Here is a 21,919-nt window from a genome sequence, read left to right on the forward strand (position 1 = left end):
AATATTTATTTTTGAGAGATAAAGAGAGAAAGAGCATGCGTGGGGGGAAACAGAGAGAGAGGAAGAATTCAAAGTAAGCTCCAGGCTTTGAGCTGTCTGCACGGAGGCTGACACGGGCCTGAACTCAGGAATCATGAGATCATGACCTGAGCCAAAGTCAGACACTTAACCAGCTGAGCTACTGAGGCACCCCTTCCTCTTGGATTTTAGAAAGAGACTTTCTGCTGCTGGTTTGTTGGCCCTCCGTAGAGATGAAACTTTCTCTTGATCCAAAGTTCCTTCCTTCTCATCATGTGAAGGACATCATATAGTAAAGACAGGGGAACTTCTTGGAATCCTGGAATGAAAGAGATGAAAATTTGACAATAAATTTCATATTAAAAAAAAGAAAGAAAGAAAATGGCAGAAGAATCATTTCTTATAAATAGACCAGGTCTGTTTGCTGCAACTCACATTCTTTTTTTTTTTTTTTTTTTTGCAACTCACATTCTTGTAGCAAACTCTGCCAGACATTTCTTATTTAACTGAGTAGCTGGGGGTGCGGTGGATGGAGTGGAGGGTGAGGAAGTGGGTAGGGAATTGTATGGTGGAGAATGATACAGAGTGAATGATGAGGATTAGCTGTGCATATTATAGTACTCAGGGTACTCTCTTCCTTAAGTCCCAATGTCTACCCCTGTGGATTTTCCACATTTAAGCAATAAGTAGCCACTGTAAATTACCACTTAATAGGATCAGTTCCTCATGTCAGAAATCTAAAGTGTTCCACCAGAGAGGGAAGTTAATATTTTGCTTTTACTTTTCAAGGATTGATGCATATGGTCACCATACACCAAAGAGTTTCAACTTCATTTTTAGATAAATGGATTTGTTCTCTTATTCATTTGGAATAGCAACAAAAAGGGATCTTCATAGTTGAGCCCTTATTGTTGATTTAAAAAAAACTATGCCAAAAACATGTGGAGCTTGGGACATGGGCCAAGATGGTAAACGTAATGGTTACAATTTGGTTGTCTGCGACTATTGCCTTAAAGCTCTTTTTAAAACTTGTATTTACAGAATCATTATATGTATGAACAAGAACATTTTTGTGATGTGAGCTGACTTCTGTTCAAAAGAGAGTTTAAAACAAGAAACTGTTTTAGACTTTAGATTTTCTATCCAGTCTCCTTCAAATATACTGTATAAATCAAATATTATCAGTCTTAAGTGCTGACTTCTTCCCCATGGCTAATTAAGTTACCTATTAATTATTGAAAAGCCACATTTTCATAGGTCCTGGTGTAAGTCATATTAATGAACTAATAAGAGAGATTCGTCCGTACAGACATTTAAGCTGGAATCTTTAGGAGGACCTAAAGATTGTGGCCAAAAATCACTGACGAAGTCTGTTTCTCCTCCAACAGTGAAGACAATAGTTCATCAAGACCAACTATACTTGGGCCTTTTGCCTTTGGCTCTCTGATTTTTTTTCTTGGAGGCAGAAGAAAAAGACCGAGGAAAAACTGAGAGTGGATCCCCCTTCTGTTAGAGAACTGAGGACCTCAAAGAATCCTGGTGAAGTCTATAGGAATAGGGGGGAAAACAAAGCTAAATGAAGTCTTGGGGTGATCTGGACCTCTCCTTGAAGACACAAGAAATCAAGTTTGCATTTAGGTCAATCAATACTGTCTCATGTAAGATAAGATATATATGAGTTTGTGGTAGACTCCAGAAAACTGATTACTTTACTGGAGCCACTTACTGAAATAAGACCAGAAGCTTTCTTCTCACAGCCAGATCATAATCAGAAGCCATGCTATTTCCTGATTGTGAAATGTCACAGCCATAGGGGCCTGGAAAGAGTCAAAATCAGCATGACCCATAATTCTTCCCAGAAGGCTGGCCCAGCTTTCTGGTGAGAGTGGAATCAGAATAATCATGTTAGATGTATTAAAATTTTAATGGAGCCAAACCAAGATAGCCTGCTATATTTACTCCATAATGGTGATAACTTTGTCAGTGGGCCCAGAAATATTAAAGACCATTGGTTTAAGATCCTACCTCCATATCCATGTATATTTGATATCAAGCTTGTAGTATTTAAGTCAAATGGTTCTGTCTTTCTCTTAGACTCTGCTTATAAGGATTCTAAAACCTGTCATTATAATACTCTTTTATCCAAACTTTCAACAGCTACATTCCTCTGTTCTAAGAAGAAATAGTGTGTGGGTCGGGGAGGAGAGGAGGAATATAAAGACATGAAAATATGTGCAAAATTTAAGAGAGACACAAAAATTTGTTAAATGTGCACCATGTAGCAAAACTGTTTATATTCTTTTCTCATTTACTTCTTATAACAATACTGTGTATTTCATAAATGAAGAAACAGAGGTTTGTAGAGGACTTGCTTATGGTCACACAACTGGGAGGTGATTGAACCAGAATTTAAACCTAGATCTCTTGGATATCAAAAATTATACTCTTTCTCACTAAACCTCACCTACCTAAGTCACCTTTTAATAGTTTTTCTCAATAAACCCTATTGAGCGGCTATTACATTTCAAGACTTTATCAGGTGCTGAACAAAGATTATGATACACTGTGCTAAATGTGATAGGATTATGAGAAATTGAAGGATGTAAAGAAACTGTGTTGCCTTGCAGGGGACACAGATGTTCATGTGGGCTAGGAAATCTATAGTGATGCATGGCATTTTTCTTCCCCTTAGAGGAGGTGTGGGAGTTTTTCGGTTTAACAGCAAACAGGTGGGGGGTAGTTGAGGGAAAAGAAGAAGGTATCCGAGGTCTAGAAAGAACAGCAGAAGCAAATGTTGGAAGGCTTCAAGGTGCTGATGTTAAGGACTGCCATCGGACAGTCATTGAAAATGCACAAGGTGTCTTCCAAAGTGTACGAAGAGAGTGGGAGCTTTTGCTGAAGGAAACCTGCATGAGAAAAACTGAGCTTCAACATTTGTTACTGATGTGAATGTGTTGCCATAGTGGACACTTTCACCAACCCAAGAACAATTCAAAGAGCCTGATTCCTGGCAGGGAGTAGGGGGTGGGGTGGTGTAGGGGAGGTGGGCAGGGATCGTGGCAGGGGACAGAGGGTCCCAAGAGAAAGACGGGTAAAGAGAGGGCCCAGGCACCAACATTAACCTTCCTTTAAAAATCCTGCGAGAACCTCTTAGACCTCTTTGCCTTTACCCATAAGTCAGCCGATGTTCATTCAGTCAGCAAAAGTCTACTAACAACAGACTTGATTGTGATGAGAGGTGCATATTCTTGTGAACTTTGTTGGGGAAGAGGAAGGAGAAAGGCTTTCGGCTATTCCTGCTCTGTGCTAAGTGTTAAGCAAGGGATCTGATTAAATTGAGGGAAAAAGAGTTTGGAAAGGGTTCATCTCTGTAATCACACCCCTTCTCTCCTATTCTGAGTGCTTTAGGGAGAGGAATAGAGTGGCAAATGTCCCATAGAAAGTTATGGAGAGTTACTTCCTGGACTAGGGATTTTGCTAATTTCTGCCCTAGCAACTATTTTCCTTAGTAGGAAAGACCAACTCTTTCTCTTCTCAGTCATATTCCCAAATATACTATGTAGTGAACTTTGGGCTGAAAGCAGGTCATTTCAAGTACTGGCTTCACCACTTATGAGCTGTCTATCCTTGAACGAGTTAATATACCTATCAAATCCTCATCTTCCCATGTGTGAGATGAGAATTATGGATGGTACTTATCTCACAAGGTTTGTGTGAAGATGAAATGACATGAGGAGAGCCAGAATTGATGGAACACTGAAAATATTTCAGGCAGTGTTCTTTCCAAATGCTTCACGTGCATTTAGATGTTAAACTCATTTAATGTTTGATATAGTGACCTTATCAGGCAGGTACCATTATCATTCCCATTTAACAAATGAAGAAGCTGAGGATCGGAGAGGTTAAATAAGTTCCCCAAAGCCACACAAGTATCAGAGCTGGGATTTGAACCCAGATCTTTGGGCTGCAAAGGTCACTCTGTTTGGCTACCATGTTCTACAAATTCCCCATGAGGATAAACCATTTGGGCACAATTTCTTGGAGATATAATCATGGAATAAGGATTAGCCAGGTTTTAGAAAGCCTGGCTTTTTACTTGACTCTGACATTCAGCATATTTCTCAGTATTAGAATTTTTAAACCTTCATCTTACCTTGATGACACTTTAACTGAAACTCACTTCCTCACAAATTCTGGTTACTATATGCAGTTAAAATATTTACTCTTTCCATGACCTGGAAACTTGTAAGGAGTGGTATACATCTCAATCACTGTTTTAATTTTTTAAGTTTATTTATTTATGTTGAGAGACAGGGAGAGAGAAGGGGGTGGGGACAGAGAGAGAGGGAGAGAGAGCATCCCAAGCAGGCCCCTTGCTGACAGCACAGAGCCTGATGTGGGGCTCCCTCCCACAAACTGTAAGATGGTGACCTGAGCTGAAATCAAGAGTAGGATACTTACCTAACTAAGCCACCCAGGTGCCCCTCAATTGCTGTTTTAAAACAATTTCATTCCAACCTGTGGAAAATAGAAGTCAATATATCAAGCCCTCACAAAATCTTTGTCCCACCATGTTTTCACCACACTTTTTGAAAACATTCCCACAGCTCAAACTAATGAAAGATGTCAGAATCCATGGTGTAACCAACAAATATCTGTATATTTCTTGGGGTGCATTTTCATATAAGTCCAAGCCCATTCTGCTTTTATCGGCCGTTGTCTTCAAAACGGATCTCCAGATGTTGCAAAAATTAGAACCTTGATTTTGACTGGCTGCCATTTTTGTTTTCCATTTTGAAAATTTCTGTCAAAAGTCCCAGGTATGAATGAGGGAGATTGCCTTTAGTCCAAAACCTACCAACTCATTTCCATGCTGCAAAAAGCTGACATGAAGAAAGCTCGGCAAGGATGTCAGGTCTGCCCTAACGTATCTATCATGGTCTGCAAGGCATGTGAGCAGGCTCTTGGCAAAACCCTGAGGAGGGGAACTTCTCCAGCTGTAGCACTAGCCTGCCATCTTTCTCTTGAACTTGGCACTTAATGAATCGGTCTTTGGCTTGTTTGCATCTTAGAGTCAGGCTGGAATAAGCTTCACTCTCAATGTAGGGCTTTTCAGTGTTGTCTCTAGTATTTCCTTTGCAATAGAAATTTTATTAACATTCATAAATAAAGTTTTCCACATACTGTCATCTATCTCTCTTCCACCTAACTTATCCCAGATTTTCTGGGGATTGTCTGAAAATGATTCACATTGCTAGTGAACAATTTCCACATTGTTCTTCCTGGTGTCTAAATAGAATGCTGCCCTTGGTGAAGTCAGTGAGAAAGATATGACTTTGTCTTCTTTTGGTCTTGTTAAACAAACAAACCTAAAAAGAGATAAAACAATTTTTGCCATTGGTGGCCAGATCTCTCCTTTACAAGCATGTCACTGCCTGGGAGATGATGCTGCATTCTCTAAGATAAAATTCGCATATTGCCTTAAGAAGTAGCAGAATGAGGGGTGTCTGGATGGCTCAGTCAGTTAAGTGTCCAACTTTGGCTCAAGTCATGACCTTGAAGTTCATGAGTTTGAGTCTCGTATCGGGCTCTGTGCTGACAGCTCAGAGCCTGGAGCCTGCTTTGGATTCTCTGTCTCCTTCTCTCTCTCTGCCCCTCCCCTGGTTGCACTGTGTCTCTCTCTGCCTCTCAAAAATAAATAAACATTTTAAAAAATAAAAAAAAAAGAAGAAGAAGCGGAATGAATCTGGACTGCATGCCTAGAGACATTTTGGGGACATTAGATAGTCCAATGCCACTGGGTCGCCTGGTCATGTAGTGGCTTTGGCTTGAAAATTAGACGCATTTGTGCTGACCATCCCTTTGTTTTATGACCTAATTCTTGGTTTCAGGAAAGATTGAAGGCAGTATTGGGCATAAGATGAATACTTATGAGGTATTAATGGGGGGGGGGGGCATTGAAATTGTCACTGGCACTCAAATAGCCCACACAAAATTGCCCCCACTTAAGAACCACTGGGTTAAGGAGATGATGAGACTGAGGCCTGGAGAGGTTCAGCAGCTTTCCTAAGGTCTCATGGCTGGTAAGTGGCAGAGCTAGGACTACAAAGCTTTTCTGAGGACAAAGTGCTCATCTACTACCCTATACCGCTACTCCACGTCACCGTCCTCTCTCTCACTTCTGTCTAATATCATATGTCTACTGGGCATTTGCTTAGTGTACTGTGTGTGCACACCTGCATGCACTCATGTCCAGCAAATAACTGTTAATATTTCAAAGCATTCTTTTTTTTTTTAAATATGGAACACTTCACGAATTTGAGTGCCATTCTCACGCAGGGGCCATGCTAATCTCTGAATCATTCCAGTTTTAGTCTATGCACTGCAGAAGCAAGCAGTATTTCAGAACACTCTTAAAGTGACTTTGCATTGATTCTTAGACGCCATCAGACAGGAATTGTGGAAAAAGAAATTTCCACTTGTGTCATGACAGTAGCTGTCCCTGAGCCAAGAGCTGCATCTGAACAGAGGTCTGAGGTCAGAAATATGGGTACAAGTTCAGACTAGGAGTTCCCATTGCAGGCAATTCCTCATTTCCTAGCAGGGCTCAGCTCACCGCTGCCCACGTTCTATCTCATGCTCGGGGTCAGTAGACCATCCCAGTCTCGAAGGGATAAATTGGATAATGTGAAAAGGCTTCTTACCCATGCGCTGTTGTGAAATAGAAGTGACACCCAGAGCCATAATTCACCAATTATATCTTTTGTTTTCCTTCCCATCTTGTAGTCATTCTCAAAACCTCCAAACTCCATGCTTCAGCCTCTTGTCTGAAACAATTAAGCCTCTAGGAAGATGTGGGAATGCTAATAGATTTAATGCTGTGTTTCATCCACTCCTGACTGTTGACATCAACTCTTCATGCTCAGAAACGTTTTCTCTGCGACTTCATAAGCACATGAATATTTATTATATGGGGGGAAGCACACTACTGTTCGCAATGACTGCAGCTGAAAAAATGATAATAAATGTGAGAGATTAACAGGACTCAGGAGAGGAAGCAGTTCAGGGATGGTAGACCAGGGTCTGTGGAATGTTATAACCACTGACATCCAAAGAACAGCTAAAATGTTAAGAGATGTGCAGCAAAGGGACGTTGTGTTGGCAGGAAATAACCTAGGGGAGTTTTAGATTATAGTGTGTAATTAGTGCGTAATTAGCATTTGCATAAATATTCATTCCAGGGAATTTTGTGGATAGTAGTAGCATGTATTCAAAACACACGGGCACACGTACACACATGACTAAGAAGACTCAAAAAAAAGGATATTCACGTACTCATCAGTTAAGACCTGCCTCAAAACTCCTCTCCATGGCTAAATCTTCCCTATTTCCCCTACAAAGGGCTACTGGTGATTCACTCAGACTTGGACGACTCTCTACTGTTTATAAACCTATTACTCCTCTTGACTCTAGACCCCTCCAGGCCTTTGGTTTACCCGGTCGTTTCTTCCACAGTGTCTACTACGCACAGTTCCACAGGACGTCCTGGATGGTCAATACCTGATGACCGAATGAATGAGGACTGGTCAAGGAAAGGATTATGTAGTTCAGTTTTATTTAACTACCTGGGAACCTGCAGCAGACACCGTGTTAGGCACTAAGGAAAATCTCAAAGGAAGTTGGGACTTTTCTTGACCACACTTCTTGCAGTCTCTTCTTTTAGTGAGTCAGTCAGCCAGTCAGCAAGTTCTGGCACGTTGTGAGAACCAAGGACACAAGTAGAGAAGTTAATAGGAATACTATCTGGTGTCATTAACACTGTGCTTGATATATACTCAAGATTTTGGGAAAGCATGGGCAGGGATTCTAACTCAGCCTGGCAGTCAGTAAAGACTTCCCAGGTTGTATGAGCTGAGTCTGGAAGGGCAAGTGGGAGTTCCTGGGGTGGGCATTGGAGCCAAAGTATAGCATGAGCAAGTTTGGCAGACAGAGAGAGAACCAGGGCGGGGAGCCTGCCAGTTGTCGGCATGGCAGGGGTTGGGGGAGGCATTAGGGCTTAGGGGCCATTGGGGAGGGAAAGGCGGTGTCCCTCAGTGAGTATTGCAGGTTCAGGGGGCCTGAACTGAGGCTGTAAGAGGTGCCAGGAAGGAGAGGCAGGGACAGGAGATGGCAGCGACAGAACTTAGTGGCTCAAAGTGTAAACTGAAAAAGCTGAGGCTGAAGAGTGGGCTCCCTGGTGATGTGAGCCTCAGGAATCTTCAAGGACAGAATGCAGACACCTTAGCATGTGTCCATTTGTAAGTGGAGTGCAAGCTCTGGGCTGAGGGGGCGCTCAGGATGCAGTGTCCCTTAGTCCACGTCAAGGAGAAGACGAAATCGTACTTTGTTGTTTGCATGGAGAGTTTATGGGTGCTTTGAGTTACACATATTGGGATATCCACATAACCTTTTTAAATAGCTTACTCTTTCTCTCTTGGACTTCTTCTTTGATTTCAAAGTCAACTCTGTCTAATTGGTTGCTAAGATTGGCCTTAGCATTCGGTTAGGGTTGAAACATTGCATTTTACGATCCAAATAATTGGGGAGTTAAAAATACTTCCAACAGTTTATGACTCACACTTTTCAACTCATAGATGAGAAAAACCAAGGTGGGTGACTGTGAATGCCTGTGATTTTGGCACAGGCTGAAGTTCCACTGAGTTCTACATGTGATTTCTGGCCTGCTCGGAAGGCCCTGACTTTCTCAGGTCATCCCATACTTTCTGGCTGTGCCTGAAATTAATTACAGCCACATCCACTAGATTCAAATGTCACCTTACAGGGATAGAGAACACTTTAAGTCCCTATCAATCATAGAGTTTATGCATTTTAAAGATCTAGAAGTATAGGTTTTGACAGGCGGGAGTCGACGTTAAGAACGAGGGGTTACAGGATGAAGGGTAATGCACAAAATTTACCTGCTTTGCAATTTGATCAGGTTGATTCAGTTTGTTTCAATTTGCCAAATATTTACTGAGCACGTGCTGCCCACGTGATGCAGTGACATGTCCTCAGGCCATCCAAGGTGGGCCCACATGCTCCTGAGGGGTGCAGAGGGTGGAGAGTGAGTAGGTATGTATGTTCAGGTAAGAGAGGTCATGACTCGGAGAGAGAGAGAGAGAGAGAGCTCAGGCCACATGGCGTGAACCATGAGCAAGAAGGCTGCGTCGGTAACAGTTCTGCCTATGTAGCAATACACTCTTTGGCAGGTTATGCAGACCTCAGAGTTGGCTTGCTCATCTGCAAACTTGGGATGACGAGGCTTCCCTTTCTCCCTTAGAGGTTTGTTATGAAGGTCAAAGGAATTACTTCATGTTAAAGAACTTGAAATACAGAGAGGGTGTATTTCATTATTTAATTGTTAGCAGAATCAGAATTGGAACCCCAGGCTATTTGATTTAACTCCTAAGCCACAAAACTCTGTGAGCTTTTCTGGAACATTCTCTACCCCCCCCCCCCACTTTTCATTGCTTTATTGGAGAAATCTTTGAGGTTGCTGTAGGCAGCTACATGTGTCTCTTGCTTTATAGAGGAGGGTAGAACAAGGAGAAGGAAGATGACACTGATAAGTGTGGGTGAAGAATTCTAAATTTTGTGAGTCAAATACAATCTCTGGAACTCTGAAGATGCGTGGAGTCTCTTGAAAGGCTGCCTTACACACTGTGATTTAAATTACACAGTGTACATGCATTCGCTAAGTGGGTCTGCTGTCACATCTCCAGTCCCATCTTAGGGCTGGAGACTCTGAAAACAGGAGAAGTTATCTTTTTCTTTTTAAGAGTTATTTATTTATTTATTCTGAGACAGAGAAGGGCAGAGAAAGAAAGGGAAAGAGAGAGGATCCCAAGCAGGCTCTGCACTGTCAGTGCAGAGTCTGGTGCAGGGCTCAAACTCATGAACCGTGAGATCATGACCTGAGCTGAAATCAAGAGTCCGAGCTTAACTGACTGAGCCACCCAGGTGCCCCAGAGCTTATCTTTTTCTTAGGGGATGGGTCTCTCAGGCCTTGCCTGCATGAGATTTTACTTTGCAGGATTTAAGTGGTCATGAAATGATAGACCTGAGCATTGAATCTCTACAGGGAGTCTATCATGAGAAATATCGCCAATACGCTATTGCTTGAGTAACTTGGAAAGCTGAAGGAAATAGGCCAATTGTGCTGAGTATTTTGAACAATTTTCCATTTGTTCTGCTTCATATCAGCTACTCATATTCTTGTTGCGACTGAAAAATTGACGGATGTCAGAGGGAAGGCTCCATGATTTTCCCTTGTCCTGGAAACCCCATGAAGAAAACATATGTATCGACTACGTCAATGGTTTTTATATCCAAGTTATGGCCCTTGTCCAAAGAGATTATTTTCCTGATTTCAGGCAGCAACAATTCATATAGCAAGGGATACTTTCTGAGCAGGTAATACATTTTGTTGGAGACCACTAGGAGGTGTGGGATGCACAAAGACGCCACTGATTCCTGTTCAACTTCTTAAATATATTATAGTGGGAACACGAGAAGACTAGATCTGACCTACAGCCACTCACGGGGGAGAAAAGAGCCACCACAGAAACAAAACCAAACCTCACATCCCCTCTGAAAAGCTTCCTGCAGCAAACCCAGCCTGAAGATTACACGCAAGGGTTGGAGCTGAAGGGAAACTTCTCTTCCCCTCTTTGGTTTGGGTGGTAGTAGCCTGCTAAAGCCCAGCTTTATCATTTTTTTTCCCCTTTTATAGTTTCTTCAGAAAAGCCCTGGGCCTCTGAGGCTGCCTTCCACCCCCATCGGAGATTTTAAATGTGAGGACAGGAAACGTTTGTCCGGCTTCGTCATTTTATGACACTGTTGCCCACTACCCCCCCTCCCACACACCCTCCTTTGGTGCCTCCCGAAAAGTTCTGCCAACGTTAAGCAACCATCTTTTAATGTGGCTTTGGCTGAACTTGTACTCTAGGAAGTGAGTGTGGCAGGGCACCCCTGTCTCAGCCAGGCCAGCCACTTCTGAGAGCTGAGCTCATCGGCCGCCCCAGCGTCCGGAGGCCCAGCCCACGGGGGGCCGTCTGTGAAGGGTGCTGGGTGGCAGGAGGGCACAAAGCAGCCTCAGCAGGGCAGGCTGGCTGCTCCTAAGACTAGCACTGTGCTTCGGATGGTAGGCATTACGTTATGAAAGGCAGGTGTCCTGAGAAACAGTGATTCTATGCAGGTTCTATGCATAGTATTTTCCAGGTGATTATCTGGAAAATGACAGAAGCTATTTAAGGAAATAGAGAAACATATAGTGGTGAAAGGAATTGTCCAACTTCCACAAGCCATTCGGGTACACTGATGGAAGGGGAATCTGAGCTCTCCTTTCTACCAAATGTCATCTCCTCAGCTGCTTTTGGCCACTAGTATATTTGCAATCGTAAACACGTCATATGCTCTGCCATCCTGACTTGTTAAAACTCCACTAAGCAGTTCTGTGCAGTAGGTAAGTGGGGCCTTCCCCCTACCTTTCAGTGGAGGAAAGCGGGTTGTAGGAGTTGATGTACTGCCTGAAGCCACATGGCAAGTTCAGGTGAGACAGGTTCTAAAAATCCTGCCTCAGGCTGGGAGTCTGTGGGATACCTCAGGGCCACTGTTAGGACCCTTCACTGGCCCAGGCTTGTCAAGGCAAAGCCCTAGAAATGCATAAGACTCAGATTCATGGGAGACCCACCTGGTTTACGTCATCACGGGCTGTGATTCTCACTCTGTTTCGGCCCTTTGTGTGAACCCGGCCAAGCACTAGCTTCCCGGAATAAACCTCACCAGCACCAGAAGCCCGAGCCTTCTGCTGGAGACAGGGCAACGTGAAGGCAGCTAGGTGTCTCTCACATTGTCTAGGTGGCCGTAGAGAGGTAATTATCAATGACCAGATTTCTTTTGTGCCTTTACTATCTTACTGGATGGGCACGCAGGATGCTAGGACGAGTGAAGAAATTTAAAATTCAGTTTCTAACTGTTGGTCCTGTTGAGATATTTCTCCTAATGTGAAAGAAACTTGGCTCTGTTTCAGATGAGGGAAATAATAGAGTGGAAAACACACATTTTCATGTGATTTTCTGTAACAACATCAAAGTCAAGAAAACCATGTGAAATCATTATTCATGACCTCTAAAAGCCACAAATTACCTTCTTAGCTTTTTGGGCTGTGGACACCTGGCTGCCTTTTCCTCCCCTGTGCACTCAGCATTGCCGTCTGGAGCATATGCTCTTGGTAGATTAGATTTATGTGTATTTTAAGGGTACTGTGCCCACCTCACTTTAACACTCTTTGCTTTTGGGGTCAACCTACTGTTAAATTACTTTCAGTTTTATGGTGATCTATCAACATTAATGCTCCATGTTTTTAGGATTGAGACAACTGTGTGGAACAGGGTGTTCTTATAAATGCCGTGCAAGCACCTATAAGGCCTTTCTATCTCCATAAAAGATCACCAAAATGCCTTTTCCCTAGCTGGTTTCTTATTTTGTGGGGTCCTCACCTATAAACCAGAGCTAAACACGGAACATGTTACAGTAAAAAACCATGCTTACTTTCAAGTCCACCCACAAGTGTGCAAGAAGATTTTGACTAGAGGCCATTTTTTTTTCTGTGCATATAACAAAGCCATTCTACCATTCCTGCCTACCTTTTGTGATTCCAAGGAAAAGCATCTAAGTAATATCTACGTAAAGTATTATAATAAGAGAGATATACATTTTGTGTGTATGTGTGTGAATGCATGTATGTGTGTGTGAGTGTGTATATATGTGAATGTGTATATTTGTGAGTGTGTATGCATGAGAGAGAGAGAGAGAGAGAGAGGGAGGGGAGGAGAGAACGTGTATACATATCTGTGTCTGCCTGTCTTCTCCATCAGTGTTGGTTGTTGCCCAGGCCCAAATGTGTGCATTGAGCTCTCTCCTCTTCTCACCTTGCCCCATCTCTCTGTAAATACTCAAATGTCTTTGGAGGTGGGAAGGATTGGAGGTGCTCTCTTGCAGAGCAGATTTCCTTAAAAGTGATAAATTCCTTTCACCATGTGGGAAAAGAGATCCAGTACAATTTAATCACCTGCCTGAGATCACACTGGATAGTGATTTTATGAGAATTCCATTCTTAGCTCCAAGAGCTAGCAATAAAGCAAATATTCCTCTTCCTTGGCACCAGGGTAACTGATACTCAGATTTCTATACTTATAATCCAGGTGGTCATTCATATACACAAGAGCTTCTTAAATAGAAACATGGACCAAGTGTGCCTTTTCAAGCGTTCCAAATCAAGAGGCCAACAACCTGAAGTTACAGTCTATTGTACTAGCTGTTTTTGAGTAGATACCAGATAATGACAACAGGTGGTCCCTGTGTTTTATAAGCCTCCAATCTACTTGGAGAAACAGAGCTCTAAAACATCATAAGGAGCACAGAAAGCAACATGTGCCCCCCCCCCCCATAGAGTGTGGTCTCACAGTTGACTCGTCACGATGGGACTTCTATGATAAATACTCCTATTTGGAACACTGGCAAGAATCAGGAAGGAAAAAGGAAAACCCATCAGGAGTCAACAAAGTTGTCCAAAAGCCCATGCCAGAAAAATGTGGAACCTCATAGATCTGTATTGGGAATCTTAGTTTAGACATGGTACTTAGAATTGTGAGTCAGAGGGTTTCCCATCACTTTGGAAATGTCCAGGCTTTTGATTCAGAAGAGCTGGTTTTGAGATTAGGTGCTACTCCTGGCTGGTTGTGTGACCTTGGGCAGTCCAGTGACTACAACTTCTCTGAGTTGCCATCTCTTCATGAAACAGAGATAGTAAGAGCAACCCAATGCATGGGAGAATCCAAATCACAACACCGGATACCAGCACAAGCGGCTCTCACAAACATCCTGTTACCTAGTTACGGTGGCCTAGAAACACCACAGTAGACGGGACACGGGATGAATAACCGCAGAGGTAGATGTGTTGAAGAGAGCAAAAAATTCTAGCTCACAGGTGACCACAAGGGTAAGGATTGCTTACCACAGATCATTAGCTGTCAGCATAAATGTCCAGGCCTGATTCAGCCTGAGGATTTAATTATATCAGGGAAATCTGTGTCAGAGTTATCAAGAATGAGTTTACCCCAGCCAGATCCTGAATAGCCAAGAGCTTGGCATCACAGAAGGATTTAGCGTTTGTTTTTTTGTTTGTTTGTTTGTTTGTTTTTGTTTCTTGTATTGCATTGTAACAATTATAAGAACCCAGCTAATGCTGCATGTGTTACTGTGCTCCAGATACTATTCAATTCTTAACTCTTTTAATCCTCATACAGCTCATTGAGGAAGGCACCACCATTATCTCTATCTCACAGACAGTAAAGCCAAAGCTCAGTGAAGGTAATTTTCTCAAAGTCACCGGCCATCAAATGATGGGGCCATGATTTTTAATCCAAGGATTCTGGCCCTTTCAACCAAAGTCCACTCTTTTAACCAGCATATAAATGATACTAACTTAACTAAACCCTCATTTTCTGTATATGTGGAAAACATCTGAATATTTGCCTTTCAACTTTATGCTTTTGGACATTAGAAACTTTTCATTTATAAGTGGTTAAATTGATCAGTTTTTAAAAATTGGATTCTTCCTTGGCCATGCCAAGTTCAGTATTCAGTTTTACCATGTTCTATTTATGATTATATTTAAATTTTGTTTTTACTTTTTATTAGACATAATTATAGGTTCACAGGAAGTTGCAAAAATAGTAGAGAAGTCCTGTGTACTCTTCATCCAGTTTCCCCCCATGGGTATGTCTTACATAATTATAGTACACTATCAAAATCAGGAAATAGACATCAGGACAATGTCTGTGCAAAATTCTGTGCTGTTTTATCACATATGTAGATGCGTGTAATCTACACATGATGTAATCTACTCATTGACAATAAAAACCTTGACTGCAGTCAAGATACAGAACTATTTCATCGCCATAAAGATCTTTACACTTTCATTTTTATTCAAAATTTGTTGGTTCATCTGGAGGTTAGTTTGATGTTTGAGAAGTAAAGAACCTGTTTTCTACTTTCCGATTTCCTCAGTACCATTTATTTTATAAGTTATCATGTGGACATGATTAGAAATGTTACTCTTCAGTTCCAGCAGTACGTAATTAACAAATCCTGCATTCCTCAGACCTCAGAGCCATTGTTCCTCCCAGTCCACCACTTTATCTCCTAAAAATTTGGTCTTGGAAGCAGTGGGGTTTGATCTTTATGCCATCAGACACGACAGAACCTACATCAGGGTCTTGGGTCACTTAATTGTGCTGTTGGTGTGAAATTATTGCCTTTTTTCCTTGAAATTTATCAAAGGGGAAGGCTGTACCCATTGGTGGCTCCCTTCCAAGGCAGTATATCTCAGAAATCCTCAGGGGCCTGGATATGAGGTCAGAGTTACAAAACTTCAGGTGCCAACACTTTTCTGAATTTTTCTTCAGCCTTAGTTTCCTCATCTGAGAAATGAGGAAAATTCAATCTCTCTCGGAGGGCTATGATTTTTATGAGGATTAAGTGAGGTAATATAGCCAGCCGAGGAAGGGCTTAACATAGTCTAGGATTTTTGTGATCATATTCATTTCTAATAATATATCTTTGAATTCAATGGAAATATATTTTTATTATTTATATTAGTATGTGCCTTCAATCATGATGACATTTCTTATTCCCTCTTGAAAAGTCAGTGTGGGAAGTCTTAGATTTGAGGAAATATGATCATGATAAGATTTGTGTACAAAGTTGATTATCAATGTCTTAGTCTGTTCAGGCTCCCAAGACCATTCCCAGTGGGTAGCCATCTCTAGGGACCAGCTAAGTCTTAATCCAGAGGAAACCACAGCATTTCCAAGAGTTTACCAGATAGTTTTGGATGATAACTTTGTGTTCAAGAAGCTAGGCTATGGAACTCAGCTATCCCACCCCTTCTTCCAATAGGTCTGCTCAGACCTGTTCCTTACAGGAGGTGTCACAGAGTTTGTGGTTATATCACAGCTCGGACAACTGGAGAACTCCCCACCCTCATTGTCATCTTCACCTTGGAACACAAGAACACGTCTGTGGTTAGCATGTCCCAACAGCAGCCCTGGGCATCCTGTAATTGCCTGGGGTAGAATTAACTCTGCTAGTGGCTCAGATTACATAAATCTACATCTAACCCAAGGAAGAATCTGCCCTCAAATGAGGAGAATGGATGTGAAATCCCAGTATACGCCATGAAAATACAGCAACAGCGACTAGTTTTTAAGAAAGAGAAACAATTTGAGGAAAAGGAGAAAATTTCTTTACTCTCTTTACCCTGCTTCATCCTCACTTTCTTTTGAAAGGTGTTTTGTATGTGTGAATGTGAGTGTTCTGCGTGTCACTGGAAAACACAAGAAGGACGCTGTGATTATCATTTTCTGAAGAGGCCCTCCTACAGGAAATTGGGCTGCAGGGGAGGAAAAGTGTGTGTTTTCCTGAAGGAAGTGCTTATAGAAAGCCAAATCTGGGAAACAAATCATGGAGAAGGTATAAATAAACTTCTGGCCCTTTGCATTTTGAATGGCGAGATAGTACCTTTGGTCCCAAGGAAAGCAATTTCTTTTGGACGTGGTCCTTAAGGCACGTGAAAGCTTCAGATTTAATTTTAAAACCAGCACCTTCATGCTTCCCATTTTTCCTAAGTCGCCTGACCACAGGCACATACTCTGTAACCACCAACATTGGGAAACTTACAAATGGGAAAATTGAATTCCACTTAGAAAAAGAGTATTAGAAATCTCCGTGGAGTGAAGCCTTAAATATTGTTTCAAAGTAAGCTCTGGTGGGTTTTTGTTCCTTTTGAAAGAACTGACTTCCTTATGTTCAAACTTGCTTCAGTTATAAATTGTAATTGAAATCTTTTTTCCGTGCACTTAAAAACTCACTGACAATAAAATTTTAACAAAGAATAGGTTTTATTGGGAGCAAAACACCAAGTGGAAATTTTTAGTTGTTAGCATAGATGTTATCAAATGTCTTCTTTCATGGTATTGTTTACCAATGTATTTATACACTTTGAATAAAATGAAATGGGAAAAAAAAAATCCTTACGTTGTGGCTTTCGAGAGTAGAACTTGCCCTCAGTAAAACTTCCTGGACCTGCACAGTACCGTATGAAGCAACAGGAATCAGGGAGCTGTTTCGTGAAACATAATAGTAGTAATGTCAACGTGGGGCTCCAGGAGCGAAATACTTCCCTGGTACCCTGTGCAATAATGCTGTCTGTCCCTAACTCGGTCTGGATGTCTGAGACTCAATGCCTTCATAAATGCTTCCTTCCCGTTCCAGGTTGTGATCAGGCAAAGAGGGAAGGAGACTTAAACAGGGTGTGCACATCTTGTAGGGCCCTTCAGAGCTCTCAAGGGATTAAAGTCAATGAGTAGATAAATAAGCTTTCCTGGAAGCCGTTCACCTTTGTCTCATTCCTGCCTAGTCTATTGCAATATCGTTTTATCTGTGGTCTCTGATTCTCTTGCCCCACCTGCAGTCTCTTCTCTCTAAGGAGACTTTTACAAACATAAATGCATTCATGCCACTGCCTGCTCAGAACCCCCGAGGGCATCCCATCACATCTTGTTTCCACTCTGACCTACTACCCCTTACATGGTCAGGGCCCTGGCTACCTTCTAAACCCATCTACTGCCCCCCTGTCCTCCTTTCTGCCACCCCCAACTAACCAAGCCCTTGCCTGGAGACTTTATACTTGCTGTTTCTTCTGTCTAGAACAGTAGATAGTCTCATAACTGCTGATAGAAAGCGAAATTTGCTCACTGCTTTTAAGGGTCTGCTCAAATATTGCCTCCTCACTGAGCACCCTGCCCCCACCCCATTATCACTCTCTATCTCCTTCCCCTGCTTTACTTTTCTTCATAATATTTTTCACTCTTGGATATCAGATTACACATAGTCCTCTGTTTACTGCCTGTTTCCCTCATCAGATCAGAAGCTCCCTGAGGGGAGAGACTTTGCTTGCAAAGTTTACTGTGGAAGCCCTATATAGGAGCTCAATAAACGTGTCGAATGAATTGTTTTATGTTAGTGAATGTGAATACCCTCCCCTCTGGCGACTTCTCGTCCTTTCTCTTCATCTAATTGAACATAAATAAAATTGTATAATATTCACTACTGGGGATTGTCACAACATATACATTTCAGAACTTGAATGGTCAATAGAGATCATCTAGCCCATCAGTTTAAAGGTTTCAAGCCCAACCTTTATTTTCACCTTGCTGAGATGCAGAGTATAGTCTCATATACTTTTGAGAAGACTCCCATGGGTATTCCCATATTTGGGAATTCTTCCCCCCACCAAACAGTAACCATTCCCACCCATCATAACTCTAAGAGAAGCTTTACAAACATTTCTAATCATTAGAACTATTAATAATGTCATAGTCTGGTTCCCTAGAAGCAGCATGTGAGAAAGGGATTGGGGTGCACTGATTTCATGAGGGAGTAGTCTTTAGGAAAAAACTGGAAGAGAGTGAAGAGAGCAAGATAAGGAAGGAGAAGGAATCTCCAAGGAAGTGATCTTAGTAAAGTCTAACTTTGACCTGATACACAGGGCTCACAGGGCAGAACCCTCCTTCCCTTCAATGGGTCTAGGCTAAAGAACCTGATACCAAGCAGTCATTGGGTACCCTGGGGCTGGGGTGGCGGGTGGGTGGCTGGCTTCCCAGGCATGTATCCTTGTCTGTCAGCCAAGGATAAGTCACTGGAGAAGGTCACAGGAGAACATCCTCAGCAGTCTTACTCAAAGCAAGCAAAGGATGGGTGTGCTGGCTGGTCCACAACCTCTACCACAGATGGTTTCTCAGTAGTGACTATGCACCACAGGTTATAGTTGTCAAATTCATTGCACATCGGAATCCCTTGGAGGGCTACTTGAAGTCCATATCACTGGGCTCCAGTCGCACAATTTCTGACACAGACAGGAAGTGGGGCCCAAAGATTTATTCTAACAAGTTTCCAGGTGGTGCTGATACTAGTCAGGGGTTAGGTGAACAGTTTTGAAGATGGTTGGGTTATATCATACTTAAGATTCCCTTAAAGAATCTCAGACAAAAGAAACACAAATCTTAATCCCAAAAGCACTGGAAGTAACAGAAGTCCTTCTCGAAATTCTCTTGAAGAAGGGGTAGGGGTATGTATACACTACACCACACTCAGCAAACTTTCTAAGAGATAGGTTTTATTTATTTATTTATTTTTAATTTTTTTAATGTTTATTTATTTTTGAGAGAGAGAGAGAGAGAGAGAGAGAGACCATGAGTGGGGGAGGGGAAGAGAGAGGGAGACACAGAATCTGAAGCAGGCTCCAGGCTCTGAGCTGTCAGCACAAAGCCCGAACTGGGGCTCGAACTCATGGGCCACGAGATCATAACCTGAGCCGAAGTCGGACGCTTAACTGACTGAGCCACCCACCCAGGCGCCCCTAAAGGATAGTTTTCAGATACTGTTCCTCTGCTCACTTTCATCCTTACCACAACTACCATCTCCCCCTCTCCCCCCCCCCCCCCGTGTCATAAAACATTCTCTGAGTGTTAGCTCTAAGATGGGCCACTTCTTTCCCATTACGGAAAGTGTTGTAGAATGCAGGACAGACAGACATTATCACAAACATATCCTTGAATTTGCTTTTATTTACGTAGAAACAAGCTTATGTGTGTGTTTTTACTCTATAGCTCTTAGGAACAAATTGCTTATGATCTGCCTCACAGTTTATGGAAACAATACATATGTCCCAGCCTCTCTTCTGTAGCTGATGAGTAAGGGGCACTGGGGGGTGAGGTCTTTAATGTTCTACCTCAGACAGAATTTTTCTCTTTCTTCCACCCCATTCCTCCTACATCCTCAGTTTTCTAGATCTTGCTAAACAGGGTAGTTTTAGGGTTTAGGGTATCTATCTATATGTTTGTGTAAATGAGAGAAGTTGAGAGAGATTTCTAAAATCATGCCTAAAGAAAAAAAGAGATTAAAAAAACAACAAAAAACAAAAAACCTCTGTAGTCACATTAAAAAACTTGTCCAGGGGACCCTGGGTGGCTCAGTCCGTTAAGTGTCTAACTCTTGATTTTGGCTCAGGTCATGATCTTGCTGTTCATGGGTTTGAGCCCCGTGTTGGGCTCTGTGCTGACAATGCAGACCCTGCTTGGGAATCTCTCTCTCTCTCCCTCTCTCTCTGCTCCCACTCTGAAAATATACAAACTTTAAAAAAATTTAAAAAATAAAAAGTAAGATAAAAAATTAAAACTAGCCCAGGAGCAAAAATAATAACAAAAAGTGCTAAAACTAGATAATTTTATCTGAGTGGACAAGTTTAGCAAATAATCCTCAGTTTATTGAAAGATCAGCCAGAATGTTCATCAGCGGTTGTATTATCATTTGATTATTTTTTTTCCCTGGGATCTTAATTTAAGAAAATTTCCTTCAAGAGTTTTGACTTGAAAAGATGCCATCTAAAATAAACTCCTGGTTTGTCTGTCGGTGCTCTGTGTTTGGAGTATGGAATGCGGCCCGAAGATGTTGGAAGAAGGGTTCTCACCAGTGGAATGGGCTGAGGAAAGGAATAGGGAGTAATCTGTGTTTGCCCAAGAAGGCTCACTTAGGTTAGGATCCCTGCTCGAACAAGGTGGTGAAACTTCTTCTTCTTTTTTTTTAAATTTTTTAATGTTAATTTATTTTTGAGAGAGAGAGAGAGAGAGAGAGAGCAGGGGAGTGGCAGAGAGAGAGAGGGAAACACAGAATCTGAGGCAGGCTCCAGGCTCTGAGCTGTCAGCTCAGAATCCAACATGGGGCTCAAACCCATGAAGTGTGAGATCATGACCTGAGCCGAAGTCGCACGCGCAACCAACTGAGCCACCCAGGCACCCCAAGGTGCTGAAGCTTCTAATTCGGAGATGAGAATCCCAGACACCCAGTAGGACCCGTCAGGGAACGCTGGTGAGTGAAGGCAGAAGAGGGAAGAAACACAGAACGGAGCCCTGTGGTGGCACACTTCCCTTTCTGGGGACAACACAGGCTCAGCTTCTGTGTTTAGAAAGGAAAGCTGCATCAGGATTTTGTCGTGAAATCTTACAATGGAGCCATACCAATTCCTCTTTTCCTATCCAGTTCCCCTCCCCAAGCTCTGGTCCCCCATTCTTTTGAGACCCAAACACTATAGCTTCTGGACTTCACTCCCTCCTATGGAATTCTAGCCCTCACTCTCTGAGCCACGCATATGAATTTACACTGTTTTGTGAATTCTGTTTTTATGGGAACTTTTGAATCACTGTCAAAATGTCTTCATGGTACCCCAGCTGGATCGTAAGCTTGTGAACTCTCTCAGCACAATGCCCCATCTCAAGGCTTTGTCCTCCCTCGACATGCACAGGGCAGGAGGGCCGGCCTGCACTTAGTACCCAGGCTATGGCAGAGGCTCTGTGTCCTTATTCATGGCTCTGTAAGCCAGGCCCACGCTGAAGATGAGAAGACAGTGTCAGCAAGCCCACCTGGCCTGGCCCACTCATAAAGGGAGGAGCTATATGCTTCTGACTGCCTTTGACTTTGCTGCCCTTTCCATTATTATTGTCTTTGTCACGTAAGGCTGCCATAACAGAAACGTCATAGAGTGAGTGGTTTGAACCACAGATATTTATTTCTCATAGTCCCAGCAGCTGGAAGCCCGAGGTGAAGGTCCTGGCAAATCTGGTGTCCGGTGAGGCTCATTTCCGGTTTGCAGATGGCCTCACCTGGCAGAGGGAGCAGAGAGAAGAAGCCATATTCTTCTTATAAGGCACTAACTTATTCAAAAGGGCTCCACCCTCATGGC

At 42.5% G+C, this 21,919-nt stretch overlaps 1 protein-coding gene and 1 non-coding gene across 3 annotated transcripts in view; one reads left to right on the forward strand and one right to left on the reverse strand.

Annotated features, from left to right (window-relative positions):
- SUGCT (succinyl-CoA:glutarate-CoA transferase) overlaps window positions 1-21,919 on the forward strand; it is a 775,778-nt gene that overhangs the window by 609,983 nt on the left and 143,876 nt on the right. The gene's annotated exons all lie outside the window — the stretch shown is intronic.
- LOC121028993 (U6 spliceosomal RNA) lies at window positions 6,313-6,414 on the reverse strand. The gene has a single exon (XR_005789521.1). It is a non-coding gene; the product is annotated as a U6 spliceosomal RNA (small nuclear RNA).

This window comes from Herpailurus yagouaroundi, unplaced genomic scaffold, assembly GCF_014898765.1.
Source record: "Herpailurus yagouaroundi ecotype Mexico unplaced genomic scaffold, PumYag 100, whole genome shotgun sequence".
Classification (NCBI taxonomy): Eukaryota; Metazoa; Chordata; class Mammalia; order Carnivora; family Felidae; genus Herpailurus; species Herpailurus yagouaroundi.